Below are 13649 nucleotides of genomic sequence, written 5' to 3'. Positions count from 1 at the left end.
AGAAGCAGATGGCTCAAAGCAATAAAAACATTGCCAAGTTCTATTGGAGGTTCACCTGAGTCACAGATTGATTGTGATGATTGCATGCCAGATCCCTTAAGTTTGTTTGCACATCTAATCTTCATGACTCTTATATATGTAAATATAATTTTCTTGATTTACAGAATATAAGTCACTAATATAAGCTTCCATAGGTAGTTAGTTCGGGTTTTGTGGTTGCAGACAACAGAAAATTACTCTGGCTAATATAAGGTAAAAGAAATTTCTTTGAAACGATGTTTGAAAGCTGACAAAACATATTGGCTAATGAACCAATATATAAAGGATGAAACCAAAGCATTTGCACAGGTCTCACTAGTAGAAATGGATAAACTGACTCTTTAGGACATAGCTGCTTATGTAAATCATTTAATGTCTTTGGATCACTCCACTCAATTAACATTGCTGTATATTATATACAAAAGTTGTCAGCACATGTGAACTGAAAGTCTCTCAGTGGTGTCTGACTCTTTGCGACCCCATGGACTATACAATCCATGGAATTCTCTAGGCCAGAATACTGAAGTGGGTAGCCTTTCCCTTCTCCAGAGGATCTTCCCAACCCAGGGATCGAACCCAGGTCTCCTGCATTGCAGGTAGATTCTTTACCAGCTGAGCCACAAGAGAAGCCCAAGAATACTGAAGTGGGTAGCCTATCCCTTCTCCAGCAGATCTTCCCGACCCAGGAATTAAACTGGGGTCTCCTGCATTGCAAGCAGATTCTTTACCAACTGAGCTATCAGGGAAGCCCCAGGACATGCACCTATGGTCAATTAAATTTATGACAAAGGAGGCAAGAATATATACTGGAGAAAAAAAGAGTCTCTTCAAATAAGTGGTGCTTGGAAAACTTGACAGCTACACGTGAAAGAATGAAATTAGAACATTCTCTAATACCATACACAAAAATAAACTCAAAATGGATCAAAGACCTAAATGTAAGGTGTGGGTGCTAAGTTGCTTCAGTTGTGTCTGACTCTTTGTGGCCTTATGGATTATAGCCTGCCAGTCTCCTCTGTCGGTGGAATTCTTCAGGAAAGAATACTGGAGTGGGTTGACATGCCCTTCTCCAGGAGATCTTCCAGACCCAGGGATTGAACCTGCATCTCCTCTGTCTCCTGCACTGGCAGGTGGGTTCTTTACCACTAGTGCCACCTGGGAAGCCCAACTGTGAAGCTCTTGGAGGAAAAACAGTCAGAACACTCATATAAATTGAAGCAATCTCTTTTTCAATCCACCTCCCAAAGTAATGAAAAACAAAAATAAACAAATGGGACCTAATTAAACTTAAAAGCTTTTGCATAGTAAAGGAAACCAAAAACAATATTTTCTTCCATCTTCCATTTTCTTCATCTGTAAATGGAAGAGAACATTTACAGATGAAGTGACCAACAAAGGGTTAATCTCCAAACTATACTCACAGTTCATTCATACTCCTCCCCAGGGGAATAGGAAGGACTAGCTGACATGTGAGTTGGGGAGAATAAACAGTTCAGCCCATCTCACCCTTTCTATTAATAGGCCTATGTTTTGCAGAAAGTGGGTCTGATCTCCTCACATGGGCCTCTATTGTTCTGCTGGGAAGCCTGTGGTTTTCAACTATGCCAGTGACCAGTGTGTAAGTCTGGGAAAAGTGTGTGTCCACGTGGCCATGTCTTCCAGTCAGCTTTATTAAGATAATATTTTGACCTTCATCCGTGTGACTCGTATCTCAATTGATTCTGAATTCAGAAGGAAGAATGGGACAATATTTATTAGGTACCTGGTACTTGCAAGGAAAAGATTTTCAGCTGGTGTGAACCCTTAGGTCAGGCCCAGGGACCCTGGAGGTATGACCTTAGATTTGCCTTCTTGCTACTTTACTCTCCAGAGTGTAGTGATGTGAGATAAATGTGGAATGTTAGCAGATCAGACCTCACCTGGTTCCAGGAGCATTCTCTGTGAAATCTCTGACTCATGAGTTGCAGCTGCACTGGGAGGCAGGCATGTGACTTGGCACCCATTCCTAAAGAGACTGGGCAGCAAGCATAAGACATACCCAGGCTGGGGATAGGAAGGGAGGCTGCCCCAAGGTGAAGTTGTCTGAACCGGCTCTACCTCATTCTTGGGACTGAACCCTGGGGAGTGGAAGAAAGTGGAAGCTGAACCTAACTTGTTGCCAGATGTCAGGAGGCCTTTGCTGTTTGGCTTTGTGCATTATTATGGTTTATCTTTCAAAGTTAAGGAAACTGGTGTGGAGGTGGGGAACATGTCTTTGTTGCAGAAATCGGAGGGTGAAGAAACCAAGCACCACACTGAGAATTGGAGATATGACGTCGGGCCCAGAGGAGTTAACACTTCCAGCTCTGAGCCCCAAAAAAGCAGTTACAGTTTTTATAGGCAGTGCGTGACATCAGACTATGGTGAGCAGTGCCCACTGTTAACAGGCCAGTTTAAACTAGGGGTTCTGCTCACCCCTGAGAACAGCTGTTAGGACACAGCAGGGGGGATGCCTGACCTTTACACAAACAAACATGGTTAAGCCCTGTTACAGGAGCTGGGTAATTGACAAGGGTGAGTGAGGTAAGTTTCAGTTCCTAACATTAAGTTTCCATTTCCTGGAAACTATGTAACTTACCTGACTTTGCAAAGAGTAAGCTACAGAAGCAGAAGGGAGCATGAAGTTATTTCTAGCTGGGTGTAAGTTTTAAACTTTCCTTTTCATCTTGACTTTTTAACAATTTTGAGCCAATAAGACCAACCAATATTGAGTAACACAGCAAGCAGTCCAGGAAAATTCTAATACTTGGTACCTGCTTTTCAATAATGAGATAAAGTCTTTGTTAAGTTCACTTGGTTTTTGCAGTCCATCTATCACTCATTTCAACCCTTATTTCAATTTTCCTTCCTTTTTAATTTTTTTACTTTTATTAAAATATTTTTTTGGCTACGAGTGACATGTGGAACTTCCCTGCACAGGGGACCTAGGACCAAACCCATACCCTCTGCAGTGGAAGCATGCAGACTTAACCACTGGACCACAAGGAAAGTCCTTTCCTTCCTTTTTCAGAGAAGCAGGATAATAATTTTCAAAAAAAAAAACAAAAACCAAAACTTTCCCTCTCATATTTCCTTTCTGTTAGACTCAATTCTGGCAGATAAAATGAAAGCTGATTTTCTTCTGGTACAGCCCCTTCTAGTTCATTATTCTTCCCTAGAACACATGTGTGATGCTTGAGGCCTGGCAATCGTTACTAAGTATGGTAGAACATAAGACAAAAGGGATTGGTTTCCTTGATGGCCTTATTGAGCAACCATGACTGTCTTAAATTTCCCCTTTCCTAGATTTACTGGTACGTGAGACAAAGAAATCCTTTACTGTTTTTGGCAGTCAAGTGCCATCTTAATTGATACATTCATCCATTCCATTTCCATGTATGGTAGGCAGAAAAATGGTCCCCTAAAGATGGTGATGGACAGGAAGGCTTGGCGTGCTGCAATTCTTGGGGTCTCAAAGAGTCGGACACGACTGAGTGACTGAACTGAACTGAACTGAAAGATGTCTGTGTCCTAATCTCTTGAACTTGTGAACGTATCACCTTTCATGGCAAAAGGGGCTTTGCAGCCAGGGTTAAGTTAAGGATCTCCAGGTGAGAAAACCATCCTGGATTTTCCAGGTGGACCCAATGTGATCATAAAAGTCCTTTTAAGTGCAAGAGGATGGCAGAAAGAAGATCTGAGAAAGAGATGTGACAACAAAAAGGTGAGAGAAATGCTATGTGCTGGCTTTGAAGGAAGAAGAAGGCCATAAGCTAAAGAATGTGGGTGTCTCACTGATCCTGTTCTTGATGCCAGTTGTCTCGTTATTCTCACCATTCACTCAGTTCACTAAACCCAGGGTAGGCAAGGCATGAGTTAAAGAGTATGGGAAAAGACTCAAGGAGCTGTAGGAACTGCAGACACATTTATTCTCTCCTGGCTGACTCTGCAGTCATAGCAGCAGCCATAACATAACCTAACACATATAACCTCTCTCCTGGCTGACACAGCGGCCATAATAGTATTATCTCCTGGCTGATGCAGTAGGTATAGCAGCAAACTTGCTATATTCTCTCCTCTTGTGGCTGACCCAATGGACACAACCATGACACAGCACTAATGCTGCCGCTTTCTAGGTGGAGCTCATATATCCCTACAGTACAAAGTAGCTTATAACCAAGTGAGTACCTCCTGACATGCATGCACAGTGCTACAAATGATTTCAGCTGTTACATAGTCACTATTTACAAAACTGTGGACTGAGAGAGCCTGAACACACCATCTTGGCTAATTTGCTTTCTCCCCACATTGGGCATCCCCTAGAAGCTGAAAGAAGAAAGGAAATATTTTCCCCTAGAGGTTCCAGAAGAAAACAACATTTATAAAAGCCTGATTTTAACATAGTGAGGCCCATGTCAGACTTCTAACCTGCTGAACTGTAAGATAATGAATTTGGGTTAAGCCACTAAATTTGTGGTAATCTGTTACAGCAGCAATAGAAAATGAATGCACTATGTTAAGGTCTCTTAACAAATTATGATTAAGTCCAAAGAAATTGCTTCTTCTCAGTGCAAGATTCCTCTAGACTTTTTAAAGTCAAGAACAAGGAAAAAAGAGACATAACTTACTTTTTAAGAATTAAAGAAAAAAAAAAAACCACCAACCTAAGAAAAGAATGACAGTTTTTTATAGCCATGGTGTGTGTGTGCTAACTCACTACAGTCATTTCCGACTCTGTGAAACACTATGGACTGCAGGCCGTCAGGCTCCTCTGTCCATGGGGATTCTCCAGGCAAGAATACTGGAGTGGGTTGGAGTCAAACCCACATCTCTGAAGTCTCCCGCATTGGCAGGTGGGTTCTTTACCACAAGCGCCACCCAGGAAGCAAACACCAAAGCTGATTTTAAACCTGTTTAATCAGTGACAACCTGCTTCAATAAACACCTCAGTAACAGGAAACAACTTTCTGTAACACATACTTCTAAGGCTAATTTTCAACTACTTCTACTTCGTATAAGTATTTTCTCAAACAATAATTTTCATAAACCCTGTATTTGCAAGTCAAGTCAACTTGACTTTTATCATCATAAGCTTTCCCTTACTTAAGTGGTAAATTCAGTTTCTAGGTTTCAGATTTTGGGTGATGGTCTCATCTTTTGATATATTGTACATTCTTCTAAGGAAAAGACAGTCTTGTTCTTACTTTAACAAGAGTCAAGTAACACAGAGTACTACTATTAAGTGAAGGGAAGTGGGAAGTGGTATATGAGAATTTGTTGTAATAATGTCAGCAAATAACTTTATATGTTTGTTGTTTAGAACTCTAGATTTGGTAAAGAATCCTCCTGCAACCCAGGAGACCCAAGTTCAATTCCTGGTTCGGGAAGATCTGTTGGAGAAGGGATAGGCTACCCACTCCAGGATTCTTGGGCTTCCCTGGTGTCTCAGCTGGTAAAGAATCTGCCTGCAGTGAGGGAGACCTGGGTTCGATCCCTGGGTTGGAGGATCCCCTGGAGAAGGGAAAGTCTAACCACTCCAGGATTCTGGACAGGAAAATTCCATGGACTGTGTGGTCCATGGGGTTGCAAAGAGCATGACTGAGCGACTTTCACTTTGTTTGAAAAACAAAAACCCTAAAAATAAAATCATTCATAATCCCACATTTTAATTTTTAAATATTTAAAGTAAGTCCTTATACGTATATGTATAGCTGATTCACTCTGCTGTACAGTAGAAACCAACATACTACATTGTAAAGCAATGATGTGTATGTGTGTGTGCATGCATGCTCAGTCATGTCCTACTCTTTTCAGCTCCATGGATTGCAGCCCACCAGGCTCCTCTGTCCATGGAGTTTTCCAGGTAAGAACACTGGAGTGTGTTGCCATTTCCTATTCCAGGGAATCTTCCTGATCCAGGGATTGAACCCAGATCTCCTGGGTCTCCTGCATTGACAGATGGATTCTTTACCACTGAGCCACCTGGGAAGCAGCTATACTCCAATAGAAATTAATATTAAAAAATAAAGTCTTCCCTGATCTACTTCCTACCAATCCCACTCAACAGAGGTGATTGCTAATAACAATTTTATGTGTACTTTTCAGATATAGACTTAGGCAAAAGGTGTTATAATAAGCCTATTTTAACCAATTGCCATGGTGTTGCTAGGGTTTTTGGAATATATTTTATATATTTTAATATAGTTTAGTATTTTAGCATGGTTGTAAACTTCTTGAGAGTGATAGTTATAATATATTCATGTCTACACAACAGATTACATTACCTAATAGGTTTCGAACTGTGGTGTTGGAGAAGACTCTTGAGAGTCCCTTGGACTGCAAGGAGATCCAATCAGTCCATCCTAAAGGAAATCAGTCTTGAATATTCATTGGAAGGACTGATGTTGAAGCTGAAACTCCAAAACTTTGGCTACCTCGTGTGAAGAGCTGACTCATTTGAAAAGACCCTGATGCTGGGAAAGATTGAGGGCAGGAGGAGAAGGGGACGACAGAGGGTGAGATGGTTGGATGGCATCACCGAGTCGATGGACATGGGTTTGGGTGAACTCTGGGAGTTGGTGATGGACAGGGAGGCCTGGCTTGCTGTGTTTCATGGGGTTGCAAAGAGTCGTACACGACTGAGTGACTGAACTGAACTGATGATAACTTTTCCTGTGCAGATTTTTTAAAAATATGTGATTGCATTTCTCAAGCTTTTCTTTAGTTTCTTTTGAGCTTGTGTTGCAATTAAAAGGATAAAAGAGAAATGAGTTTTTCTTTTCTTTCCTGAGAACAAAGAAGATAACAGGAGGCAGGCATGATCACTCCTAGTTTTTACTTTGTTCCTAATCTGTAGTCTGTAACTAAGTTTGCTTTTCTGTCCCCTAACTCTGCATGAGCTACATTTTTAACCTATTATCGTTTGACACAATGCTAGTTACATCCTGTATCTGGTGCTCACCTTTATAGCACTTTCTTTGAAGACCACACCTTGCAGCTTTTTTTCTTTTTGCATTACAGAAAGAAGGCCACAGTACAATACACAAAAGACAATGGGCCCAAACATCTGGCTACCAGATTGCCAGATCCAATTACCGGGCTACCTGACACCAACCTATGACTGTGAAACAATGCAAGAAGAAGAATACAAGATCCTTACACCTTTGTTCCTCATCAGCTACCCCTGTCTGGGAGCCATCTTCTTATATAAGCCCCTGCAACCCCTCATGGAGAGGGGAGAGGCACAGTTCTTGAGGCATGAGCCTCCACTGGCTAAAGATTAAAGCCACCTTTCTATTTCTTCCAAACTCTGTCTCTATGGTTTTTCATTTGGCTTTGGTAGGCAGAGAAAGTCAAGATTTTAGTGGCAACAATGTAGGAAACTACATTTAAATTTCTCAGAAGATTTATTCTAGTATTTGGATAATTGCATTTTTTCCATCTTAATTTTTTTTACATTTAAAAAATTATAGTTGATAAGCAGTGTTTCCATTTTAATCTTTGATTACCTGAGATCTATCTTGGTTATAATGTGAGATATGGATCCAAGTTTTTGGGTTTTTTTCCACACCAGTTATCCTCAAACAACACCCAACATCCAACAACTGCCAACATCAGCTGGATCACCGAAAAAACAAGAGAGTTCCAGAGAAACACCTATTTCTGCTTTATTGACTATGCCAAAGCCTTTGACTATGTGGATCACAATAAACTGGAAAATTCTGAAAGAGAAGGGACTATCAGACCACGTGACCTGCCTCCTGAGAAATCTGTGTGCAGGTCAGGAAGCAACAGTTAGAACTGGACATGGAACAACAGACTGGTTCCAAATAGGAAAAGGAGCACATCAAGGCTGTATATCGTCACCCTGCTTATTTAACTTATATGCAGAGTACATCATGAGAAACGCTGGGCTGGAGGAAGCACAAGCTGGGATCAAGATTACCGGGAGAAATATCAATAACCTCAGATATGCAGATGACACCACCCTTATGGCAGAAAGTGAAGAAGAACTAAAGAGCCTCTTGATGAAAGTGAAAGAAGAGAGTGAAAAAGTTGGCTTAGAGCTCAACATTCAGAAAACTAAGATCATGGCATCCAGTCCCATCACTTCACAGCAAATAGATAGGGAAACAGTGGTAGACTTTATTTTTTGAGCTCCAAAGTTACTGCAGATGGTGAACTGAAACCATGAAATTAAAAGACTTTTACTCCTTGGAAAAAAAGTTATGACCAACCTAGACAGCATATTAAAAAGCAGAGCAATTACTTTGTCAACAAAGGTCCATCTAGTCAAGGCTATGGTTTTTCCAGTAGTCATATATGGATGTGAGAGTTGGACTATAAAGAAAGCTGAGCACTGAAGAATTGATGCTTTTGAACTGTGGTTTTGGAGAAGACTCTTGAGAGTCTCTTGGACTGCAAGGAGATCCAACCAGTCCATTCTAAAGGAGATCAGTCCTGAATATTCATTGGAAGGACTGATGTTGAAGCTGAAACTCCAATACTTCAGCCACCTGATGCAAAGAGGTGACTCATTTGAAAAGACCATGATTCTGGGAAAGATTGAAGGCAGAAAGAGAAGGGGACAACAGAGGATGAGGTGGTTGGATGGCATCACCAACTCAGTGGACATGAGTTTGAGTAAACTCTGGGAGATGGTATTGGACAGGGAGGCCTGGCATGCTGCAGTGCATGGGGTTGCAAAGAGTCGGACATGACTGAGCAACTGAACTGAACTGAACTGATCCTCAAACATGCATTGAATAGCCCATAGTACTTTAAAATATCACCTTATCACAGGCTAATTCATTCATGCAATTGCATCTATTGCTGGATTCCATTCTGCTCTGTTGATGTGTCTATTTACACACTAGCCCATACTGCTAAAATTACAGCTCTAAAGCAGGTTTTCGTCTCTGGTTTTACTAGTTTGCTGTCATTTTTCTTCTTCATCAGACATGTTCTCATTTAAATTTTTTCCTATAAATTTTAGAATTAGTTTGTCTCTTAAAATTTTTTCTAAGAATCATGGTGGATTTTATAGATTAATTTAGAAGAATTTAAGTTTTATGATATTAAGTTATCCTATCCTATGCTTTTCCATTTATTCAAAGCTTTTGTTTCCCTTGGTAGTGAGTTAAAAGATTTCTTTGTGTATTGCACATTTTCTAATAGCTTATTCCCAAGAATTCAATCTTCATGTTGCTATTGTAACTAGATATTTTTGAACTGATTGTTGTTTGTATCTATGAAATGAAGTGATTTCTGAATATTCAAATTTAAGGACTATATTTTTCCATTTCTGAAAAATAGGCTATGGGAATTTCAATAGATTGATTTGGGTGCATGTCATCAATTCATAAACACAGGTACCTTTTCAATTTCAAGTTTTCTTTAATATAGAATTGCAGGGGGCCCTGAATAACCAAAACAATCTTGGAAAAGAAAAGTTGGAGGACTCACACTTCCCCATTTCAAAACTACAATAATCAGATTGTGTGGTACTGGCATAAATAGAATAAATTGAGAAATAACATATATAATTATGATCAACTCATTTTCAATAATGGTATCAAGACAATAAACAGGAGAAAGAACTGTCTTTAGCAAATAATTCTTTAATTTCTTTCAGTGGTGTTTTGTTTTTTGACTATAAACCATCCACTGTTTTTTGGTTAAGTTTCAGTATTTTACTCTTTTTGATGCTTTGTGAATGAAATTGTTTTCTTAATTTCATTTTTGGATTGTATTACTAGCTTATAGAAATACAACTATTTTATATATTGATATTGTATCTCTGCAACATTGCTGAATTCATTTATTAGTCCCAATAGATTTGTAGTTTCTTCAGAATCGTCTTTAAATAAGATTGTTGTATGCTGGGACTTCTCTGGTGGTCCAATAAATAAGACTTCAACCTTGCAGGAGACAGGCCTACTAAAAGGCCTGGCTAAAGAATTAAGCAATCTTGCTGAGAGGACATGACTCAGCATGTAACTCCTGAAGGAATCCAAGAAGGAACAAAAGACATCCTGAAAGCAGGATGTAGGCTGATTCATATCAATGTATGACAAAACCCAAAAAAAATAAAAAAATAAAAATAAAAAAAAAAAGAAAGCAGGATGTAGGCCTGGGAGTGGAAAGCCATCAACAGACTGTTCCTATCTTTAGCGCCTGGGAGGTACATAAAGGTTAATTAGAATGGCAGCGCTGACAACAGGAAGATGGCTGCTTGGCCGTGGAGGCATATTTCTGGAACTGCAAAGCAGCCACGGGGTGACTTCTGTGATGGGACTATTAAGGCGATTGATGAACCTTCTTTTTCGCAGGCGGTGAAAGGGTCTTCACCGCTCAGCCCCACAGGGCTGGGACTGGAGGAGCTGTCATCCCCTGCGATGACTGCAGCCCGAGAGGTGGTGCCCGCAGTGCCACGCGTGCTCACTGACTGTGTTCACCTCGCCTGGAGCCTGTTGCAGCACCTCGGGGCCGTGGTCTTCTCCAGAGTCACAAATAATGTAGTTTTGGAGGCTCCGCTCCTAGTAGGCATTGAAGGTCACTCAAAGGCAACACTTAACCTTTTATTCTGTAGTTCCTGTGAGATTCCCATTGGTTTCCACCTGTATTCTAACATGCTGCCCTGGTTGCCTTGAGAGGTCGCTTCTGCCTTTCTAGTGATAAAATGGTGTGCTTCAGTTCAGTTCAGTTCAGTCACTCAGTTGTGTCGGACTCTTTGCGACCCGGTGAATCACAGCACACCAGGCCTTCCTGTCCATCACCAACTCTCAGAGTTTACACAAACTCATGTCCACTGAGTCAGTGATGCCATCCAACCATCTCATCCTCTGTCATCCCCTTCTCCTCCTGCTGTCAATCTTTCCCAGCATCAGGGTCTTATCAAATGAGTCAGCTCTTTGCATCAGGTGGTCAAAGTATTGGAGTTTCAGCTTCAACATCAGTCCTTCCAATGAATATTCAGGACTGATGTCCTTTAGGATGGACTGGTTGGATCTCCTTGCAGTCCAAGGAACTCTCAAGACTCTTCTCCAACATCACAGTTCAAAACCATCAAATCTTCGGTGCTCAGCTGTCTTTATAGTCCAACTCTCACATCTATACATGACTATTGGAAAAACCGTAGCCTTGACTAGATGGACCTTTGTTGACAAAGTAATGTCTCTGTTTTTCAATATGCTGTCTAGGTTGGTCATAACTTTCCTTCCAAGGAGTAAGCGTCTTTTAATTTCATGGCTGCGATCACCATCTGCAGTGATTTTGGAGCCCAAAAAAATAAAGTCAGCCACTGTTTCCACTGTTTCCACATCTATTTGCCGTGAAGTTAGGGAACCAGATGCCATGATCTTAGTTTTCTGAATGTTGAGCTTTAAGCCAACTTTTTCACTCTCCTCTTTCACTTTGATCAAGAGACTCTTTAGTTCTTCTTCACTTTCTGCCATAATGGTGGTGTCATCTGCATATCTGAGGTTATTTATATTTCTCTCAGCAGTCTTGATTCCAGCTTGTGCTTCATCCAGCTCAGCGTTTCTCAGGATGTACTCTGCATATAAGTTAAATAAGCAGGGTGACAATATACAGCCTTGACATACTCCTTTTCCTGTTTGGAACCAATCTGTTGTTCCATGTCCAGCTCTAACTGTTGCTTCCTCACCTGCATACACGTTTCTCAAGATACAGGTCAGGTGGTCTGGAATTCTCATCTCTTTTAGAATTTTCCACAGTTTATTGTGATCCACACAGCCAAAGGCTTTGGCATAGTCAATAAAGCTGAATAAAAACTGACCTTGTCCAGTCCTGTGGCCAATGCTGAGTTTTCCGAACTTGCTGGCATATTGAGTGCTTATTTAACTTATATGGAGAGTACATCATGAGAAACGCTGGGTTGGAGGAAACACAAGCTGGAATCAAGACTGCTGGCAGAAATATCAATAACCTCAGATATGCAGATGACACCACCCTTATGGCAGAAAGTGAAGAAGAACTAAAGAGTCTCTTGATCAAAGTGAAAGAGGAGAGTGAAAAAGTTGGCTTAAAGCTCAACATTCAGAAAACTAAGATCATGGCATCTGGTTCCCTAACTTCACGGCAAATAGATGTGGAAACAGTGGAAACAGTGGCTGACTTTATTTTTTTGGGCTCCAAAATCACTGCAGATGGTGATCGCAGCCATGAAATTAAAAGACGCTTACTCCTTGGAAGGAAAGTTATGACCAACCTAGACAGCATATTGAAAAACAGAGACATTACTTTGTCAACAAAGGTCCATCTAGTCAAGGCTACGGTTTTTCCAATAGTCATGTATAGATGTGAGAGTTGGACTATAAAGACAGCTGAGCACCGAAGATTTGATGGTTTTGAACTGTGATGTTGGAGAAGAGTCTTGAGAGTTCCTTGGACTGCAAGGAGATCCAACCAGTCCATCCTAAAGGACATCAGTCCTGAATATTCATTGGAAGGACTGATGTTGAAGCTGAAACTCCAATACTTTGACCACCTGATGCAAAGAGGTGACTCATTTGAAAAGACCTTGATGCTGGGAAAGATTGAGGGCAGGAGGAGAAGGGGATGACAGAGGATGAGATGGTTGGATGGCTTCACCGACTCGATGGACATGAGTTTGGGTAAACTCTGGGAGTTGGTGATGGACAGGGAGGCCTGGTGTGCTGCGGTTCATGGGGTTGCAAAGAGTCAGACACGACTGAGCGACTGAACTGACTGATAAAGCTGAAATAGATGTTTTTCTGGAACTCTTTTGCTCTTTTGATTATCGAGCGGATGTTGGCAATTTGATCTCTGGTTCCTCAGCCTTACCTCTTAAAAACAAATCCATAGTAAGTTCATCTGAGATGGATATCCCCAACGTCCCTCTATAAGAAAAGACTGCAGAACTGAAAGAGAAGATAATGTTAACACATACTCGCTTAAATTCACTCATACAGGTTCTGAAGGAACTACCTCCTGACCAGTCCAAGCTAACTAATTCAGAATCAAAGCTTGAGTATTAGAGGCAGACCTTATCTTTTGTCCAGGTTTCATAGCTATTTGTCTTAAGAATTCATTTTGGCTTCTTATCAATTTCATAATATTTATTTTTTAAAACATTCTGATTGCAAATTTAAGAATTAAGAGCCAAGGTCCCATGAATGCTCTGATCTAAAGATGCAATATTGGCCTGAAAATAGAGTTGTACTTCTGTTAATTAATTATTATTCCTACATGGAGCAATTGTCATATAAATACTGAGAAATCATTTTTTTCTTACATGAAATACAGGTACATACATATTCTTTAGGTAATGTTTAATAAGTTAACTGCATAATACATATTTATCTTTACCTTTTCAGTTGTAAACTGAACTTAGCAGGATAGTAATAAAAGGAATGATAAAAACATCAAATAGTCACTGAATGCTGTTTTTTCATTATTTTGCTTTATTTAGCACTGTGGCTCAGTAGCTTATCATAGTATTCATTTAATAAATAGCTATAAAATATTATGCTAGCTGCCAGAAATAAGCAAAAACACCTATTCTGTATCTTTGGAGCTTAAAATCTAGTTAGAGATGGACATTCAAA

At 40.4% G+C, this 13649-nt stretch overlaps 1 pseudogene; it reads left to right on the top strand.

Annotated features, from left to right (window-relative positions):
- Nucleotides 1-10283: 10283 nt before the first annotated feature.
- On the top strand, nt 10284-13079 carry LOC122423159 (annotated as a pseudogene).
- Nucleotides 13080-13649: the final 570 nt, after the last annotated feature.

This window comes from Cervus canadensis, chromosome 21 (genome assembly GCF_019320065.1).
Source record: "Cervus canadensis isolate Bull #8, Minnesota chromosome 21, ASM1932006v1, whole genome shotgun sequence".
NCBI lineage: Eukaryota > Metazoa > Chordata > Mammalia > Artiodactyla > Cervidae > Cervus > Cervus canadensis.
Note: the sequence above shows the minus strand (reverse complement) of the source record. Positions and strands in the feature narration are given on the sequence as shown.